Below are 20,229 nucleotides of genomic sequence, written 5' to 3'. Positions count from 1 at the left end.
GGCCAGCCCAGGAGAGAGGGGGAAGGTTTGTGGGGAGCAGAGCGGCCGGGAGTCGAGGGGTTAAATGGAGGCGGGGCTAGGGCGGGGATCGGCCGCTGTTACGGTGACCCCCGGGCAGGGACGTTTCCGCTGTTCAGACCCACGTGGGAACGAAGCTGGCGCGGGGGTCACAGGGAAGCCGGTCGCTCTGCGGCTGCGAACTCACCGGGCGGGATCCGCTGCGAGCCCGCCTGGCTGCTGGGACCTCAGCTCGTCCCCGGGCTGCGGCGCCGGGCGCTCTTCCCGCGCGTGAGACTCCGGGTCCCAGGGGTCCCTGCCCAGGCCACGGGTGGGTGGGTGGGTGGGTGCTGCTGGCTGCTCGGCGGCGGCTCGCTTGCTGTGCGGCGGGGTTTGCGGGCCGGTTCCAGCCACCGCCGGAATGGGGCGAGGGGGGACCGCGGGCCCGAATGGGGAGGGGGAGGGGCCCGGGCCCTGGCCTGAATGGGTGGCGGGGCTCGGGGTCAGGGACCAAATGGGGAGGGGGAGGGACTGGAGAGGGGGTTGGCTAGGGGCTGGGGACCAAATGGGGAGGGGGAGGGACCGGAGCCCGAATGGGTGGCGGGGCTCGGGCTCGGGGCTGGGGACCGCATCGGGGGCAGGGCTCCGAAGGGGGGGCGGGGCTTGGGCGGTGCCTGGGGACCGTGTGGGGAGGGCAGCGCAGTGGCAGGGGCCGGTCCTTGGCCGAAGGGCTGGGACTCTGGGCTAAAGGGGGGTGATTCGGGGGGCAGGCCCCGAGCCGAAGAGCGGGGGGGGGTTCGGAAGAGCCCCGCCCCGGAAGGGAAAGGAGGGGCTGGGCAGAGGAGCGCTGGACACTGGTTCAAGTCCCGCCCTTCAAGGAGGGGGCTGGGCCAGGGACAAGGCTGTTTCGAGCTCCAGCCCCTCCCCTTCTGATATCCGACTCACACTTACTTCTAGGAGGATTGTGTGTGTGAGGAGGGTCTTCTCCCCCACCCCCCAGCTGGGTGCCTGTCACGGGTGGGAGGGGCCCATAGGACATCAGGTCTCTGAGGCCCTGGGGGCGGAGGGGCCGATAGGAGTTAAGGGGTTTTAATCATCATGGCACCACCTCTGGCAGGGGGTTGGGCTGCTGGGCAGGGAATAAGAAACCACAAATGGCCTCCCCCACCCCTGACCTGCCCTGCTTGGTCTGTCTCGGGTTCAGATCAGCTGGAGAGTCTGGAGCAGGGACGGGGAGCCAGGGCCAGGACCTCTGCCTCGGCTTTGCTGCTGCCAAATCGGACCCACTCAGACCGAGAGGAGCTGACCCCAGCCCAGCACCTGCAGCAGCGTTTGTGGCCTGAGTGTCGCTGAGAGGGACAATGGGGCCAGCAGCTGGGTTGCTGAGAGCGAAGAGCCGCTGTAGGAGTTGTGTGTTAATGGCAATGGACACCTGGAGACTGGAGGGAACCCAGGTAATGGGGCATCTCTGCCTGGGGGCAGGCTGGAGAGAGACACTGAGACTGCCTGGGGTGCTGGAAGTGGGCGTGGCCCTCCCACTTTTTGTCACTGGCCCCTCCCCTCCTCCTCCTCTTCCCCCTGAGGTCCCCACACCCCACCTCTGGTTGGGAGCTGGAGTCCAGGCAGTTGCAGGGAGCCGTGGATGACCCTCCACTTGCCAGGGGTGGGGGGCTGAGAGCAGCCCCAGGTCCGTATCCCTCCCCCCAGGCTCCCTGCCCAGAGCAGGGGGAGGGTCTGTAGTTCCCCACAGCTGCGTCTTACCATGGCCCGGCTGCTGCTCTGAGGCCCTGCTACCCAGCCAGAGCCGGACCTTGGTAACAGCCCCAGGGTAGCTCTAGGGAGCCATGGACCCTCCATCTGCCCTTGGCTCCATCCCTGAGCCCTTTGCCTTCCCTGTGTTGCTCTGAGGTTACCAGCCTGGCCTTCCTGGATCTTCAGGTCACGCCTGTGGCTGGGCAGCAGGTGCGGCAGTGTTATTGAAATGAGCCGTAGAAGTCAGTCGAGACCCCTCCACCAGCGCAGTGTGGAAACCCCCCAATCGCTGAGCTTGGCCATGAAGGGTCCCTTAGCACCATTCACACCCCCGGGCTGCCCAGACAGCGTGTGCTCGTGCAGAGGGAGTCTGTTTGCCGTGAACATGAACCCTGCTGTATCCCCCCGTCGTCTGGGGCAGGGCGTGCTGGAGGCTGTCGGGGATGGGATTTCTCTCCTGCCCTGGGATCTGATCACTGGGCCCCAGGAGGGTTTAGCAGCTGGCAGAGGGGATTGAATCCAGGTCTGTCTGCATTAGGAATCCTCTGTGCCGATGTCATGACATCCGTGCAGTTGAATTGGTGCAAACCGCTAAAGGAGACGCACTGCACTGGTGCACAAAGGAGCTTGCCTTGGTGCAGTTCGCTGCAGGAAGTTACCAGAGCGGGCCGCACTGCTCCAGCGCATCTCCAGGAGGTGTTTGCCCTGATGTCACTGTGTCACTGTGATTATACTGTGCAGATTGCTCGGATACAGATGGGCCCTGAATCCCAGCTCCCTGCTGTAATGGCAGGCTGTTGCAATGGGCAGCATTGGCTGTCAGTGTGTAAGGTGGGAATCTGTGAGCTTAGGGTTGGTTACACACCTGCAGGTGTAGAACATGTAGCATCTGACCTGGAGATGGATGGTGGAGACAGCCTATGCCATCAACTGTTAGTCACTGACTTCTCTGCTCAGTTCAGTAGGGCAGGGGTGTGGGCTACCGTGCACTGGACAGTTAAATCTACAGGGTCAGACATGCCTTGTGCTTGAGGTGAACACATGCTCGTTTTCTGATCACTGCTGCCACGTTTCCTAACTCTTCCAGACTTAGAGTGTCTGTTGCTCGCTGAGCGCCAGCCACATGAGAAGGCTTGAAAACCAGCTACCGAGTTACTGTGGTGCAAACAAAAGTGACGTTCTCAAAAACATCTGGAGGGGTTTGAGTCCGACTCCTCTCAACTAGACAGGTCTTTCAAATCCTCTTTGGTGTCAATTATGGGTGACCCCACTGTTGCTCTTTCATGGCTCTGAAAGGGATACACTGCCGTGAGGGCTTCCAGAAAGTGCCTTTCTTACTGCTGTGTTTGGGGAGAGAAAAGTCTGCAGGTAGGAGGCGAATTAAGTTCCATCATTCCTGGCCCACAGTGCAACAGGTCACTTCCGGTTGCTGTGGTTTTTGGCGCCCCCTTGTGGCTTTCATGTCCCTGTGTGAAAGTTCCCAAGTTCTTCTCAGTTTTTCACCTGCTGTTTGTTGCGAGGTTGAACGTCCAGCTGTTGATCTTGTGCCTGGGGTGAAATGCTCTGAGCTGTGTCAGTCCCTCGCAGGCTGGGAGTGTCCCTGGAATCCTTCTTGCCAGGCAAACTTACAGTGACAAACGTCTCCGTCCCCCTGCGTCTGATTGCCTTGGTCCAGCCCCAGTTGGGGGTCCCAATGGGCTTGGCAAGCAGGTCAACTGACTGCCTGTTTGGCCACAGTCAAATACTCCAGCAAGAGCCCTGGGGGTAGGAGGCAGCCTGCCTTTCGGATTGCGTCTTGGAGCCTCACTTGTGTTTTCCGGAACCTGGTTTCATTGTTTTGCCTTTTTTTTCTGAGCTAAAATAACTCAGTGAAGTACATTTTTTAAAAAAAATTAGGTAGATCCGTATCTATCGAAAGCTAAACCTACTGGAGAGAATGACATCTTGCTCTTTTTTCTTCCTGGCGGGAGGTAACCAATTCTTATAAATTGGTATTTTAAAATATCTGACCACTCTTTGACAGTTTTCACTGATCAGTTGACCAATTTTTGTACCAGTCAAATGCCCAATTCTAGGTGTAACTCTTACTCTCCATGTGACTGTCTCATTCTCAGTGCTGACATCTCAGCTTTCATCAGCTGATCTGTGCCCCCCTGCTGGCCCCTCGTGCCCAGATGGCTGGATGGGATACCGAGGGAAATGCTACTATTTCTCAGAAACGGAAGGGAGCTGGACCGACAGCCAGAGCCGCTGCTGTGCAGCGGGTGCCTCCCTGGCTGGGATCGACAGTGAGCAGGAAATGGTGAGAGACTCTCGAATTGCCATACACTGATCTTGGCACAGTGGTGGCTGCTGCAGTCGGACTTGGGCTCTGCCCCGTGGGGTGAGGAGCAGCTGTGAGCCCTCCTGTGCTGGGAGGCCAGAGTGAATGAACTTCCAGCTGCTGAACGCCAGCCCTGGCTGGACCCAGGGCCCTACTGTCTGTTTGTGATCACAGGGATTGCCCATTCTCAGCTGCCCCCCTCCCCAAATAGGGAGACAGCTTCTGTCTAGGGCAGGGCTGGCTCAGGCATCTCCTGGCCTGCTGGCTGCTGGAGTGGGACTGAGAACCCAGCCAGTGCTCCTGTTGTGGGGATGGGAAAGGAGCAGCCAGCTGAGGAGGAGGGGAAGAGGGGATCCTCTCATATTGACCGCTCCCACTTCAGCTTGACTTGCTCCCTCCTCCTGCCTTGCTGCGGTGAGCGGGGGCTGATCTGTGAGAAGAGAGGTCTCTGCAGAGAGCTCAGACCCAGGGCCTGCCCCCAGCCCAGGGGGACTTGGGGTGCGGGTGACTGGGAGCACAGGGGTGGGGCTGCTCTGTGCAGGGGGAGGGTTAATACTGCCTGGGTGATCTTGTACTTTGCAAAAGGCAGGGGAACACCGCCTCCCCCCCCCAAAAAAATAAACTGAGCACTCTTCAATATGGGGGGAGGGATAGCTCAGTGGTTTGAGCAATGGCCTGCTAAATCCAGGGTTGTGAGTTCAATTCTTGAGGGGGCCATTTAGGGATATGGGGCAAAAAATCTGTTGGATGATTTAATTGGGGATGGGGGTGGGACTAGAAGATCTCCTGAGGTCCCTTCCAACCCTGATACTCTATGAATATGAGACTGGGATTCTCTGCGGCACAGAGCCCTGGATGGGGGGGTGCGGAAGCACCGGAGCTGGGGCTGATACCTGCTGTCCCTCGGCTTTCTTGAAGGTGTTCCTGCTGTGCCATAAGGGTGTCCAGGACCACTGGATCGGCCTCCGGAGGGAACAGGGTCAGCCCTGGAAATGGACCAACGGCACCAAATTCAACCACCTGTGAGTCTCTCTCGCCCCTCTGGACTAATTCCCTGGGCTTGGGGATTCTGGTCTCTGAGCTGTTTGAGCTCAGGTAGATCCAGCATTCAGTGCTAGTGAAACCACCAGACACGACCCTGGTCCGTTCGCATCCTGCGTGTATCGGAGACCGATGGGAGCCGGCGTGTCCCTGAACTCTCGGCTCCTCCCCGCAGCACGGTGCTGGGCCGGAGACAGAGCCCGCCATAGCCAGAGATGCCCTCGCAGCGCGCTGGGATTTCAGCTGGGACACTCGCTGTTCTCCCCCAGCCCTCTTCAGCAAGGTCCCTGGGGTGTCTGACCCCCCCTGGGGAAAGGAGGCAGCAGGGAGCTCAGGTTAACAGTGGCCGCTAGAGAGGGCAGCATGCCGAGCACTGCATGGCAGGTGCAGGTCCCGCTGGGGATTGCAGCCGGCAGGTTTGAGTGACTTGGCTGGTGAGGCCTCTGAATCCGCAACAAGGCACCGATGTTAAAGGAGCCTGCGGTTCACAGGTGCTGGACGCCTGGGGCTCCCACGGGAACGGGGTACAGTAGTGATGGCTGCCCAACACTCCGCGATGGGTTTCAGTGAGCTCCAAGTGTGATCACAAAACCAGCGCTGCTTGAACCCTGGGACTTCAGCAGTAGAAGCATGAGCCTCTGCCATAGGAGCGAAAAAATCCACTTCTTTAACTGAAACCCCCCGCCATTGATAAAGCTCTTTTGCAGGCCAGCCATTAGAGGGGGATGGAGACCCCCCCACTTCTCTGGTCTGGGTTACTTCAGTACTTTGAAAAATCAGGCTCTTTTGGCTCTGGGTCAGGGCTCCCCAATGGACAGTCCCCATTCTGCTGTATTGGACCCAACCTTTGGATCCCACCTGCTTCCAGCCTCACTGGGTCTGAAGAGCTACCAGACACTGTCCTGAGTTCGGGCCTCTGTGGCACTCTCCTGGGGTACAGACTCCCTGTCTGGTATGCTCCTTAGGATGTGGGACCCTGCAGATCAGCTGCTGTAGGACCAAAAACCAGTGCTGAACCCTCCCAAATCTCCCGAGAGGTCTCAAATCTCAAACAGAGGCTAGGGACACCATTCCTTACCCATCCTAGCTAATAGCCATTCATGGACTTAACTTCCATGAATTTATCCAGTTCTCTTTTAAACCCTGTTATAGTCGTTGCCTTCACAACCTCCTCAGGCAAGGAGTTCCACAGGTTGACTGTGCGCTGTGTGAGGAAGAACTTCCTTTTATTTGTTTTAAACCTGGTGCCCATTAATTTCATTTGGTGGCCCCTAATTCTTGTGTTATGGGAACAAGTAAATAGCTTTTCCTTAGTCACTTTCTCCGCACCACTCATGATTTTATAGACCTCTAACCACTGTGTTTACATCTCATGTTATTGTAGGTCTGTAAGTGGCTATGGGCCATCTCACTGTGTGGTGTTTGGGTAGGTTGCGATTGTTCATGGGGGTGGGGAGGGAGGTGAAAAAGTTAAAATGTGACTGGGTATCAGAAAGTATTTCAGATAATCTAGTGCCAGAAAATGACCTTGAATGTGACAGCAGGTGGCTCCTCTGGGACCTTCTGCTAAGAAAAGCAAAACATAGAAAGAAAAAGAAAGACTTCAGCACCAGGGGGAAAGGCAGTTTCCTGTGTTTCCGAAGCCATCTGATTCCATTTCTGAACAAGTTGCAGTGTGAGAGAGAAATTCATCAAATTGAAATGTATGTCGTGCAACGTCCCTACAGCACTTGTGCAAGGGAAGTTGAACCAAATTACTACGGTGAGCTTCAGAGGCGCAAGCTGTTAAATGATGCAAAAACCAAGCTGAAAAGACAACAGCAACAGCTCAGATTTTGTTGTTACTGTTATCATTATTATTACTGGGCTACGTTGATTGGGTTTTTTTGTCTGTGAAAGAAACTTTGGACATATTGGCAGATACATTCTTTCATTATTAGTCATTATCCTTTCTATTATGTAAAGCATTTTTAAATTTAGTTCAGAATTGTTGTACAGCCGTCCACCTTTGACCAAAAAAGCAAAAGAACAACAAAAAAGACAAGACTGTGCAAAGCACTGGTTTCTTCTGTGTTTAGGTCATAGAATCATAGTATATCAGGGTTGGAAGGGACCCCAGAAAGTCATCTAGTCCAACCCCCTGCTCGAAGCAGGACCAATTCCCAGTTAACTCATCCCAGCCAGGGCTTTGTCAAGCCTGACCTTAAAAACCTCGAAGGAAGGAGATTCTACCACCTCCCTAGGTAACGCATTCCAGTGTTTCACCACCCTCTTAGTGAAAAAGTTTTTCCTAATATCCAATCTAAACCTCCCCCACTGCAACTGGAGACCATTACTCCTCGTTCTGTCATCTGCTACCATTGAGAACAGTCTAGAGCCATCCTCTTTGGAACCCTCTTTCAGGTAGTTGAAAGCAGCTATCAAATCCCCCCTCATTTTTCTCTTCTGCAGGCTAAACAATCCCAGCTCCCTCAGCCTCTCCTCATAACTCATGTGTTCCAGTCCCCGAATCATTTTTGTTGCCCTTCGCTGGACTCTCTCCAATTTATCCACATCCTTCTTGAAGTGTGGGGCCCAAAACTGGACACAGTACTCCAGATGAGGCCTCACCAATGTCGAATAGAGGGGAACGATCACGTCCCTCGATCTGCTCGCTATGCCCCTACTTATACATCCCAAAATGCCATTGGCCTTCTTGGCAACAAGGGCACACTGCCGACTCATATCCAGCTTCTCGTCCACTGTCACCCCTAGGTCCTTTTCCGCAGAACTGCTGCCTAGCCATTCGGTCCCTAGTCTGTAGCTGTGCATTGGGTTCTTCTGTCCTAAGTGCAGGACCCTGCACTTATCCTTATTGAACCTCATCAGATTTCTTTTGGCCCAATCCTCCAATTTGTCTAGGTCCTTCTGTATCCTATCCCTCCCCTCCAGCGTATCGACCACTCCTCCAAGTTTAGTATCATCCGCAAATTTGCTGAGAGTGCAATCCACACCATCCTCCAGATCATTTATGAAGATATTGAACAAAACCGGCCCCAGGACTGACCCTTGGGGTTCTCCACTTGATACCGGCTGCCAACTAGACATGGAGCCATTGATCACTACCCGTCCAGTAAAGATAAGACACAACTGTACCTTGTATTTATTATTGAGTCTGCAAAAAATCCCTATGTAAATATGCACATGTAATTTATTTATTTGTTTTTCCTACAGTTAGTTCAGTATTGTCAGAGCCTCATTCTGAGGCTGCCAAAAATTTGTGAGAACCCCAGCTCTAGAAAGTGTTAGTATTTTGTTTTCTATGTAACCATTACTTTCCAGTATTTGCAAAAAGAAAAGGAGGACTTGTGGCACCTTAGAGGCTAACCAATTTATTTGAGCATAAGCTTTCGTGAGCTACAGCTCACTTCATCAGATGCATTCAGTGGAAAATACAATGGGGAGATTTATATACACACAGAACATGAAACAATGGGTGTTACCAGTATTTATTCACTCTCGCTTGCATCTCTGTTCTTTGATAATAAACTCATTCCTGTTTTCTGTATATCTAATTGCTGTGTTCTCAATAGAGTGGTTGGCCTGAATTGAATCTTACAAGCTGCTGTGGACCGCGCCTGTGGGATTAGAGTCACAGTTCTGCATGTGCTCCGTGGAACGGGCTGAGCACTGCAGAGGGACGCTCAGAGGCTTTGGGAGTGTCTATCGCTAACCTGTACACAGAGAGCGAGGCCTGCAGGGGGCTGGAAGGTCAGGCTTGCGCTGCCAGGGGTGGTGGTTTGAGAGAGCAGACCCATGGCAGGCCTGGACAAGGCTCCCCCAAAAGTGCCTCATATGCCTGCTATGAATCGCTCAAATGGGCAGACGTCCCCGGCTCATTCCACCCCTGCACCCCCCAGGTACAACCCGCACAAGGCATTCGACCAGGGTGAGGAGAACAGCTGCAATGCCCTGTCACCTGACGTGCTGAATTTGCCTCTGAGCCCATTTTCCCTTCCAGCTTGGGACTCCAGAACCCTGCCTTGTTGAGCCAGACATGCTTGCCAGCTGCAAACCTAGACCCAGGTCTGGGCCACACCCCCAACGCTGCAGACTTGAACCCAAAACTGCTCAGCAGGTTACCTGTCTCCAGCACCCAGCTCCCAATGGGATCCAAACCCCAAATAAATCCGTTTTACTCTGTATAAAGTTTATACAGGGTAAACTCAAATTGTCCACCCTCTATAACACTGATAGGGAGAGATGCCCAGCTGTTTGCTCCCCCAGGTATTAATCACTTACTCCGGGTTAATTAATAAACAAAAGTGATTTCATTAAATATAAAAAGTAGGATTTAAATGGTTTCAAGTAATAACAGACAGAACAAATAAGTTACCAGGAAAAATAAAACAAAACACGCAAGTCTAAGCCTAATACATTAAGAAACAGAATACAGATAAATCTCACCCTGAGAGATGTTCCAAAAAGCTTCTTTCCCAGACTGGACTCCCTCCAGTCTGGGCCCAATCCTTTCCCCTGGTACAGCCTTGTTCCAGCTCAGGTGGTAACTCGGGGATTTCTTATGACTGGCAGCCCCCTTTGTTCTGTTCCACCCCCTTTGATACCTTTGGCACAAGGCGGGAATCCTCTCACGGTCTTTTTGGGTTTCCACTCCTCCTTCTAAATGGAAAAGAGCAAGGTTAAAGATGGATTCAAGTATCATGTGACATGTTCACATGTCCTGTGAGCCCCCCTCCATTCTTTCAGGACTGGCCCGCACGTATGCGGTGAAGGCTTGCAGGTGAACAGAGCCATCTACAGTCAGTTGTCCTAGCTAATGGGAGCCATCAAGATTCTAAGCCACCATTAATGGCCCACACTTTGCATAACTACAGTAGGATCTCAGAGTGATATCTCATATTCCTAATTTCAGATACAAGAATGACACATTCATCCAAATAGGATGAACACACTCAGTAGATTTGTAAGGTCTCATTACAAAACTTATAGAGACCTTTTGCATAAAGCATATTCCAGTTATATCATATTCACACTTAAACATTTTTATAAAGCTTATGAAGTGCAATGTCACAGGGTCAATACCCTCAGAGGATACCTGCAGATAGAGGCTTCCCTGGCTGGTGGAAAGGCCTCAACTGCCCTGCTTCCCATGGCCAGAAGGCATTGTAGTACAGCTATTCTCAGCTTACCCGGGCCTATGTGGAGCGAAATGTACATTAGAGAAGCCCCAAGGCTGCTCTGACTTAGACCTCGTCAGCACAAAGCCTGACGATCCCCCCCTGCTGTTGTTCGCCTCTGGCACTGGGTGCCGGCAACAGCTTTTGGAGTCCCAACGTGGGGTGACGAGGATGCAATTTAGCCTTGCCCAGATCCCTTCTGGAGGTCGAGGATTGCAGCGACAACCGACGTCCAGCACACACCGGTGAGTTCTTTGGGGGCCTCAGAGGAGAAGGAGTTTGATGAACCCCGGAGGGAACGATGGTGCAACGCACTCACATAGTGGAGAAGCAGCTGTGGGAGACAGTGAGGAACCTGTTCCTTGGATATAGGGGAGGAGCAGCTGCGCGCGATGTTGGGGAACCGGTCCCTTGGATAAGGTAGGAATCTTTTGAAATCCGGATTATATGCTCTGTTGGAACCTGGGGACGCCCACAGTTACCCTGTAGGTATGGGACAGGAACAGAGCACGGGAGGTACGGTACGATGCACGCCCCTAGAGTGTATTTTAGTAAATTGGAAGATATTTGGATCAGATCCAATGACTAAGGGTAAATTGAAGCGATTTTGTACAGTTGACTGGCCTCAGTACCAATTAGAGGACCAAGAACAGTGGCCTCCCGAAGGATCACTAAATCATAATACAATCCTCCAGTTACTCCTGTTCTGTCAGCAAACGGCGAAGTAGAATAAGCATTCGTATGCTTACTTGTTTATAACCTTATAGTCTCGTACTGATATTTTACAATGCTGTAATTTAACCCCGATTGGCCCTGTAGCAATTAATGTCAGTCCCCGGATCCCCACCCCAAATGTAATGGCAGATCCGGTGTCTCCTTCGGCCCCTACACCCACACAGAGCGAGGCTCAAAGTAAGATTCCTAGTGAAGCTCATAGTGAGGTTCAGGCTCCATCTGCTGGATTATACCCGTTACTTACCAAGACTAAAATCGCCCCTAATGCAATAGAAAGGACAAGCTCTTACCATGCAGGTCTATACTCATGCATCTTTTAATCCTATGGACCTGGCCGCTTTCAAAGCACAGGCTGGAGAATTTTCTATCAACCCAAGCAAGTTGGTATCGGTCTTTGAGGGATGTCTTAGCAGCTACAAGCCAGGCTGGGATGATTGTAATGTCCTTCTGCAAACATTATTGACTGAGGTTAAACAAGAACAGGTCATAGCTAAAGCAAGGAAAAAAGCGAAAAGGCGATATGACCAAGACTGTAACAATGTCCCAATCCCAGATAATCAAGTTCCTATAAAAAATCCTAGGTGGGACCCAAATGACAATCAGGCTATGACCCACCTCACCTTCTATAAGGAGCTGCTACTGTATAGACTCCGTCATGCAGCTGTCAGACAGAATAATTAAACTAAACCATAGAAGGTAGTGCAGGATCCAAAGGAAAGCCCTGGAGCTTTTTTGCAGCACATTCGAAACACGATCCAACAGTATACCAATGCAGATCCTAATAATCCACAAACTGAGGCAATTATTAAAGGAGTATTTACAAGCAGGGCAGCCCCCGACATTAAGAGAAAGCTACAGAAAAAGGAGGATTTGATAAGTATGACCATGGCACAGATTTTAGAAGCAGCAAATCAAGTGCATAGTTTAAAAGAAGTAAAAAAAAAAAAAGCAAGTAAAATTAATGGTAGCAGCAATGCAGGCAGGCACGAAGGAAAGTAAACAAAAAAAGGGGGCCGTGGACACGGACGTCCAGGCCCGCGAAAAAGACGACTGGGGCGCAATCAGTGTGCCCTGTGTCGGCAAGAGGGACACTAAAAAAATAAGTGCCCAAACAAAAAGAAAAGGGGAAGTACCTCTATTATGGCGATAAAAAAACAAAAATAAGGGTGTCAGGGGAAACAGATCATCCTACCCCCGGAACCCCGAGTAAAAATGCGGGTGGGAAATGAAGAAATAGATTTTTTAGTCTCCTGAATTTTGTGGGACTCCAAGGATATCGGGTAGCACGAAGTAAGGCTCAGATTGCTCTCCCGCAGGTACAGTACCTCGGGTTCTACATACAGCAGGGGGAACGCCAGCTTTCAAATAAAAAAATAAAAGCCATATGCCAAGTTCCTATCCCGAGTAATCGCAAGCGGCTCAGAGCATTTCTGGGGATGGCAGGCTTCTGTAGAATATAAATCCCAGAGTTTGAACTATAGGCTAGACCCCTGTACGACTGTGTAAAAGGAGCAGACCATGACCCCTTTCATTGGACCCCAGAGGCTGACAGGGCATTTAAAATCCTAAAAAAAAAGCTAATGGAAGCCCCGGCTCTAGGTCTGCCAGATCTCTCCAAGCCATTTCAGTTGTATGTACATGAACGAAAGGAGGTGGCCCTGGAAGTACTCACACAGCTGCTAGGAGCATGAAAACGTCCGGTGGCATATTTTTCGAAATAACTGGACCAAGTAGCCAAGGGCTGGCCAGCGTGCCTGCGGGCAGTGGCAGCCACCGCCCTGACCCTGGCAGAAGCAGAGAAACTGACACTAGGGGGAACAATACAGGTTTTTACACCACACATGGTACGCGCTTTACTGGATGTTAAGGGCGGCCTCTGGCTCACACAAGCGCGTATGGCAAGATACCAAGCAAAGCTCTTAGAGAACCCTGAGGTCACGCTGCAGCCTTGTCCATCCCTTAACCCTGCCACCCTCTTACCAAAAACTGAGAAACAGAAACATGACTGTTTAAAAATCATAGATGCCCAATATTCTAGCCGCCCGGACTTGAAGGATGTGCCCCTCCCAAATGCAGATTACGAGTGGTACACTGATAGTAGCAGCATGGTAATAAATGAGCAAAAACCGGCGGGTTATGCTATTGTAACCCTCAGTGACAGCGTGGAAGCTGAAAGTTTGCCCGCTGGGACCTCTGCCCAGTTGTCTGAGCTAGTGGCCCTGACCCGTGCACTCGAACTGTCCAAAAAAAAAACAGGTCAATATTTTCACTGATTCCAAATATGCTTTTGGGGTGCTGCATGCTCCTGCTGGCCTGTGGAAGCAGAGGGGAATGCTGACAGCCCAAGGCTCCCCAGTCAAGTACGGGCCCCAAATCCTCCGGCTTCTAGAGGCAGTGCAACTCCCTTTGGAAGTGGCAGTGGGACACTATAAGGCCCATCAGAGGGAGGATCAAGATGTGACCAGGGGTAATGCCAGGGCAGATAAAGAGGCAAAGCATGCTGCCACCCTGATGTTCCCTCAGACTAAAAACACCTATATGCATGCCCTTATCCCATCAGTGGGGAAGCTCCCAACCCCTCAGTATTCTGGGGAGGAGAAACAGCTAGCTGACAAACTTGGTCTCCAGGAAAGGGAGGGATGGCTTCATTCCCCAGAAGGGAAAGTCCTCTTACCAAAGGGCCTAATTCTGCCAGTATTACAAAAATTACATCAAACCACTCATGCTGGCAGGGAGGCACTTATCCAAGTAATAAAAAAGTACTTCATAACCTCCAGACTCAGAGCCCTAGCTACCCAAGTACAAACAAAATGCCTAGTCTGTCAAAAGAATTACCCCCAATCAGGACACCCAGTACCACCAGCAACCCTGGAACCCACTCCAGGCCCCGGACGGGTGTGGCAAATAGACTTTGCTAAGTTTCCCCAGACCCAAAAGTTCAAGTATCTCCTTGTCATAGTAAATGGATTCAGCAGATGGTCAGAAGCCTTTCCATGTCGCAGTTGCACTGCCAAGACAGTGGCTCTCAAGTTTGTTAAAAAGATTATTCCTCCCTTTGGACTTCCCCAGTGAATAAAATCTGACAATAAAACACACTTCACGTCAAAAATCGTCCAAAGCATCTCAGACACCGTACAGATTCCCTGAAAACTCCATACACCCTGGAGACCTCAAGCCAGTGGGGTAGTGAAGTGGATCAATCAGACCCTTAAGCAACATCTCTCGAAAGTATGCCAGGAGGCCTCCCTACGGTGGCCTGATGCCCTGCCCCTAGTTCTGCTCCGCAGCCGTGCTCTCCCGAAGGGTAAATTAAAGCTCAGTCCCTTTAAAATTATGTTTAAAAAAACATGGCCTATAAATAGTACACCGCTTATGTTAAAAAAAAAAGTAAAAATTAAAAAAACAAGTTTCTCTCTCAGTATATGTGTTCCCTGTCTGCTATTCTTTTGTCTCTTCACAGGTATACTAAGGATTCCCAGCCTCTACCCTTGGACTCACCCATCCACTCCCTGAAGCCTGGTGATTCAGTGCTTGTACGTACCTGGAAAGACGAGCCCCTCCAGAAAAAGTGGAAGGGACCCTATACCGTCCTGCTGGTCTCCCACACGGCCACAAAGGCCGAGGGACATAAGAATTAGATTCATTATACCCAGCTGAAAGACGTGTCAAACCCCCCACCACCCCCGGCTAAAAGGTAGACCGTGCATTCAGCCCCTCCCAGTGAAGATCTTAGACTAAAATTACTATTTAAACAGCAGCCCACCAAAAAAGCAAAAAAATAAATAAAAAAGTATATTTTATTCCCCCTCTTAGCCATGTGCCTAACCGGTACTGCTGTTTCAAGCATTGTACCCGTAGATACCTTGCTGGCACTGGCCCAGAGTGCAGTGAACGCAACGTCGTTCTCAGAGAACCTTATTCTCAGAGACTAAGGCAGCAGCTCTGGCCTTTTCTTTCGTTAGTATCCCTGGGCTTGTGGTGCATAATTACCACGCAGTAGAGCACCTTGCCTGCACAGTGGCAAAGGCCATTAATTTAACCTCAGCCGTCCTGGCCCAACTCTCACATGAGTTAGGGGAAGTACGTCAGGGTATGCTACAGAACAGGCTGGCTGTAGACTATTTACTTCTACGCCATGGTCACCTATGCCAGGAGTTTGCAAGCATGTGTTGCTTTAATATAACAGATGCAGAGCCGTCCGTAAAAGCTGATTTCCAACGCCTAAAGCAGCTAGCAAAGAGCATTCATCAGCAAACTAGAGAAAATTAGCTAAGCTAAGCTAAGCTAATTTTCTAGTTGAAGCCTTTCCCTGTAGCTAAATAAGGTATTTAGCCTATTATTTAAGTTTTTTTTCCTGTATGAATCGTGTTATATTTACTATGTTATATATAGTCCTGGTAAAAATGCTTATTTTGCATAGTTTTAAAAATTTTAATTTTATGCATAGCCCGCTAGTAAGTAAATAAAAATAAAAAACCTCAAGCAATAAAAATAAATACTCTCAAAAAAAATTGTTAAAAACCCCAGGGCATGGCCACTAGTTAAATTAAAAAAATAAAAGGCCATAAAGGTCAAAAAAGTCTCCCTGCTAAAGCCCTAAGAGCTTCTTCTCAATCCCCCTTAATAAAATTCAGGCCTGGCTGGTTTGAGTAAGCTCTTTTGCTCTTAAAACAATGTTGCAGCCGCATATAATGCCTCATAGTGTAAAGTTTGCTAACGCCAAGTTAAAAATAATAAAAAAAACAGCTACAGGGCCAAACAAGATGTGCTGGTTGGTTAAGTTGCTTAAAATGCTTGTTAAAAGTTGCAAAAAATAAACATTGTTGTAACCCATATAAAAAAAGCAAAATATTTGTGCAAAGTTTTAATTACCTAATGTGTAGTGCAGTCGCATTAAGGAATATAAAAGTGTGTGTAATGACCTGCTCTAATGTGCAAAATTTAAAATTCTATTCCCCCTGTACCTTGTTTGCAGCTGCAAATAAACTTTTCTGCTTCTCCACCCCGTTGTGATTATTAAGTGACGCACACCGGGTAACAAACCCCCCCCTGCTGTTGTTCGCCTCTGGCACTGGGTGCCGGCAACACCTCCATGAATTTAATTCTCCTCCCCTCACAGTGTCTTCTACAGCGCCTTGCCTACTGCTGAGCTCACTGACAGAAAAGCAAGAGGGAGCGAAAAGCTGGGATGTGGCCACTAGATGGGGACAAAGAGCTGCATCCGCTGGCCAAGAGCAGCTGGGGGAAGCCTGGGAGCAACAGGTATCAGAAAGCAAGTCAATCTCAGACCGTGGCCTAGTTTCCAGACATCTCTGGGCCGATTCTTGGAGGACGCAGCTCCTGGCAAAGCCACCCCCCAGAGTCAGGCCCTCAATGGTTCTCCCAGCGCAGTGGGCCCTGGGTGCAGCAATGGTGCAGAGATCGGTGTGAAATAGGAAACCCTGCGAGATGCTGGCTCTCCCTGCGGTCCCTGACCCCTCCTGGGGCTCCAGCGCAGCTCCCCCATATGCAGGCAGAGCTCAGAGCAGAGTCCGCAGCAGCCCCACCCCAGCGAGAGCTCCCAGTGAAGGCAGAGGCCTGGCAGAGAGAGGAGAGGGGCACAGGCAGGTCAGCGAAGAGCTGGAAGGTGGCTTCCACCCCAGGAGGATTAACAGAGAAAGAAGAGCGGAGCTGTGAGAGCACAAAACAGAGACACCCCCCAGCAAATCCCCCCCGCCCTCAGACACCGAGATCCCGGCCTGGGGGAGCCCTAGCAGAGGGGTTCACTCCCCGATACTTACTCATGACAGTTGCAGCAAGGGGTCCTTGTGGGGTGGGAGGAGGTGCCACCCCGCTCTGGCTGGCTGGCTTTGGAGAGATACAAGGGTGAAGAGCGCGGTGAGGAGTTGGTGCCCTGGGAAAGAGGTGGAACAAGAGTTGGGGCTAAGGGCCGAACAGGGGTGGAGCATCTACGGGGAAAAATAAGTCAGTGCCCGTGGAGGGGAAGGCCGGGGGCTCTGTTCCACGAGGGCTGAGCGTGTCAGAGCAAAACTCCTGAGCAGCGTCATTGTGGCCTCCTCGTGAGCGTCCCTGATTCCTCAGGGTACACTGCATTTCCCCGGCTCCTTCCCTTGCTAGGTGTAATTTCAGAAAATCACTCTCCTGTCCCTAACTCCCACAGCCGCTGTGTATGAGCCACTGCCAGGCCTCTCTAGATGGGCTAACATCTGGATCCTGCCCAAGCTGGTTCTATCCCACGTGGCCAATTGCAAGTGACCAAAAAAAAAAAAATCACAAGTCAGAGCCCCCCTGAAAAACGATTGTTTTTAAAGTCTCGTTGGTTTTAAGCCAACAAGTTGGGGTTCTGTTCTCCAGCTCCTGGTGTTGGAGCCTTTTGGGGGGGGGGTCACCTTTTCAAGCTTTTCTCCCCATCCAGGAGAGCAAGATCATGAAAAACTTCTGCCAAGAATGGCCAACCCCGCCAAAACCTTCTACCAGCACCGGAAAACAGTTAGTCCCAAATTGGGGAAAAAGCAAAACAAAAACCCCCACATCATCCAAACCATTTTTGGTTTTTGAATTTTCCAACAAAAAATTGATTTTTTCCTGTTAAAGTGACACTTTCCACAAAAAATTGTCTTTAATCAAACACCCAATTTTCCCTAGCACAAAATGTTGATGGAAACATTTCAGTGTATTAGTTAAAGTTGCTGTGAAATCCCCACCTCCCCATACCTCCCTACCAGCACCAGCCCCAGCACCTATGGGGCGTGCAGCTGTGCAGCCTGCCTGGCTGTAGGGCCCCTTCCCTGCCTCCCAAACAGCAGCTGGAGCCAGGGAGCCATCGGGGATCCCCACAGGGACTGGCTGCACCTGCTGCTGCTCAGCTCAGCCCCACAGGGTCAGCATCAGCCTCTCCCCATCCCTTTCCTGGGCAGAGAAGCGGCAGTACCTGGAGCTCCGCTGCCCTGAAGGTGCCCCACGGGCTGCGGTGCCTTGGCGCAGGGAGAAGCTGCTGGATGCGGCTGGGCTGGGGGTGAGCGCTGGGCTCGGGAACCTCTGGGACAGCCGGGCGGTCGGTTTGCGGGGCTGGTCCTGCTCCTGTGAACACAGCGCGCTTCTCTCCAAGGGGAGCTTGAACAGGGCCTCCAGCCCCAGCAGGAGGAAGGGTCTGCAACAGCCCCGGGGACCCAGCACAGAGACACCCCCAACCCCAGTGAGCTCCCCTGGGGCAGCAGCAGCCTGGCCTGAGGGGAGAGAGACACAGCAGGGGAGAGTAATGGGATAGTTCTGGTTTTGCTCCGTGCAGCGATGGAGAGCTCAGCTGAGCACCCAGGGCAGGCAGGGTGTTAGGGCAAGGGGCTGACAAAGGAGGAACTAGAGAGTGCCTGAATCCTGTACAATCCTCTAGTAAAGCTCAAATCTTGACCGCCTCAGGAAGCAAAGCATGGCTCGGAAAACTCTCCTCCCATTGCAAAGCCATTCCGGAGTTGTTAAATGAATCTCTAACCGGCTCTGTTGATCGTCTGGTGGAACTGCCCATGCCCCGTTTACACCACCAGCTTACTGCGCTTTCGTAGAGTCAGGTGACGGGGGGCTGGCCTTAGCTTTTGGTGAAGTTGCCGCCGATCTCGCCCGTTCCTTTTGCGCCTCTGCCATGCCGTGGGTCGGGGTGTTTCTGGGGCTCTTCCTTCCAGCCCGCCCCTCTGGGTTTTTGGATGGCACTTCAGGGAAGAGATTCCATCTCCCGTCTGGACCGTTCAGTGGGGCTGGAGTCCTAAGCAGAAAAGGGGAGGGGGAGGTGTGTTGTCTGGGGGTTAGAGAAGGTAGAGCTGGGGCGGGCGGGGGGGGGCATGGCGGGGGGGCAGCTGCAGGGCCCATGTGTTCCCAACACCTCCGCATGGCCCTTTCTTCAGGCCCTGTCCCGCCCAGGGGCGCTGGAACCATTTGTACAGTGAGGGGGCAGAGAGCCACTGAGCCAAACTGTAAACCCTGGATAAGATGGAAACCGCTTCAAGCCGGGGGCGGGGGGGCGGCCCCGCTAGGTCCAGCACTGGTGGTCCTGCCCATGTCGATTTTACAGAAAATATTTGGGGCTTTTTTGTCCAGTTTTTTTATTTTTATTTATTGATTTGCAAATCCCCAGCTGCTGGCTGAGCAGGCGAGACTGAGAGGCACAGAGAATAGGGACGGAGGGAAGAGCGCGTGGAAAGAACACACAGAGGAGCGGGGAGGGATTATTTTGTAAACTTTCTTTGAATGCAGTTTAGCAGCTGGAGACAGAGAGGATTGGCCAGCGCCTTGCATCCAGCCAGCCCCACTTGATCACAAGCAGAGAATCCCCTGGCAAGCCCCAGGTTAGGGAACTGGGGGTGCGGAGTGGGGCAGGGTTGAAGCGTGTGTCTTCTCGAGCAGGGGGAGTCGACCTTGGGTTTTAAGGTCTTGGGGCTGGGGGGAGCATGTCCTCACTGCAGAGTTAACTGGAGTTATGGACCCTGGGGGTTATAATCTGCTTGCAGAGATGTGCTGTTTAAATGCATGAGATGAAATCAGATCTGGTGCCGGCGTGAGAGGTGTGCATGGCGTGATGGGGGGTGTGTGTGACACCCCTTCATTCCCTGTCTCAGGATCTTCCCAGCCTGCTTGCACACCAAATTCACTCAGTGCTGGGTGCATGACTGCAAGGCGCTGGGCTGGGGAAAATCAGCCCCGAGTGGTTATTTTGAGTAGAAAACCAGAGCCACTTCTGGGGTCTTTCAGCTTCTAATGCCCTTTCTCTTCTGCAGCTGGATGTAAGCCTATGATAAAATCCTTCTCAATGCCAAGTCAGTGCCATAAATCACTGGACTGGGTGCAGGAATCAGTAGGGGACGTTCTCTGGCCTGGGTTATGCCAGGGCTCAGACTAAATTATTCTTCCCAAAACTTTTAAAAGCTGAGACCCTCAAGGCAAAGAAACCAATCGTGCCCCTCACCCATCAGCAATGTGTTAGTGACCCCACCCCCCATTTTCCTCTATACATCTTCAAACCCCACCCTTCCCACCATGGCTAGCCCTTCCCCACGCTTCAGGAGACGCTGGAGGAGATGATCCTAACCGTCCCCTCTAACCTTAAGAACCTGAGGGACCCCATCTTGGAGCATCTTAAAAATCCCAGTTCCCAGAGTCTGGAACAGGGGCTGCTTTGCCGGGCTCACCTTTCTCCCTCCGTCAGGTTGGCCGATG

At 51.9% G+C, this 20,229-nt stretch overlaps 1 pseudogene across 1 annotated transcript in view; it reads left to right on the top strand.

Moving 5' to 3' along the window:
* The first annotated feature begins 1,358 nt into the window (after positions 1 to 1,358).
* Positions 1,359 to 20,229, top strand: part of LOC311531265 (C-type lectin domain family 2 member D-like) — a 100,810-nt pseudogene continuing 81,939 nt past the window's right edge. Inside the window, exon 1 of the transcript in view lies at positions 1,359 to 1,451. The product of the transcript in view is annotated as a C-type lectin domain family 2 member D-like (transcript). The remainder of the gene's footprint in view (positions 1,452 to 20,229) is intronic.

The sequence above is a fragment of the Lepidochelys olivacea genome (genome assembly GCF_965140295.1).
Source record: "Lepidochelys olivacea isolate rLepOli2 genome assembly, chromosome: 14".
NCBI lineage: Eukaryota > Metazoa > Chordata > Testudines > Cheloniidae > Lepidochelys > Lepidochelys olivacea.
This window is presented reverse-complemented; position numbering and strand designations above follow the sequence as displayed.